The sequence below is a fragment of the Egretta garzetta genome, unplaced genomic scaffold (genome assembly GCF_000687185.1).
Source record: "Egretta garzetta isolate BGI_Z169 unplaced genomic scaffold, ASM68718v1 scaffold141, whole genome shotgun sequence".
Taxonomy (NCBI): Eukaryota; Metazoa; Chordata; class Aves; order Pelecaniformes; family Ardeidae; genus Egretta; species Egretta garzetta.
This window is the reverse complement of record NW_009258664.1, coordinates 170573-171115: the sequence shown is the minus strand read 5'-3', so window position 1 is coordinate 171115 and position 543 is coordinate 170573.

The window sequence follows — 543 nt, the reverse complement described above, 5'->3', positions numbered from 1 at the left end:
TTCACTGATTTGTACCTGGATCACGTTAAAGAACTGCCCGACTCCACATACCGTTCCATTATAGAAAAAATACTTGCCTGCTTGGGGTCTTTGGAAAGGATCTATAGACCGGAATACAACGGGCTAGTAAAAATTATGCCAAGAACCCTGCAAGTTGTATTTGCAGCCATCACGAAGCAATCCTAACCCATGACCTCTCCCGACTAAACTAAAAACGAATTTCTGGGTGCTTGCTGTCTCTGTATTTGCTACCGGCGGCAGGGACCCGAAGCCAAGCGCCAGCAACGCAGAAGCGGGAGAAGATGGGGACGGGGTTGGGCGACCCCGGGTGAGCGGGGCCTGCGCGCCCCCCGCGGGGACCCCCGCGCCTTCTCCCCCGTTTCCTTCCCACGTGCTCTCCGTGATTCCCTCTTTTCCCAGTCATACACAGGGCCGGGGTAGCAGCACAAGGCGCATCGGTCAACCTGCGCCGGGGACGGTGGCCATTGCAGAAAACCGGGGAGGCCGCGGTTCTGTTCGTAAACCCTGCGGGGGGGCGGCGGC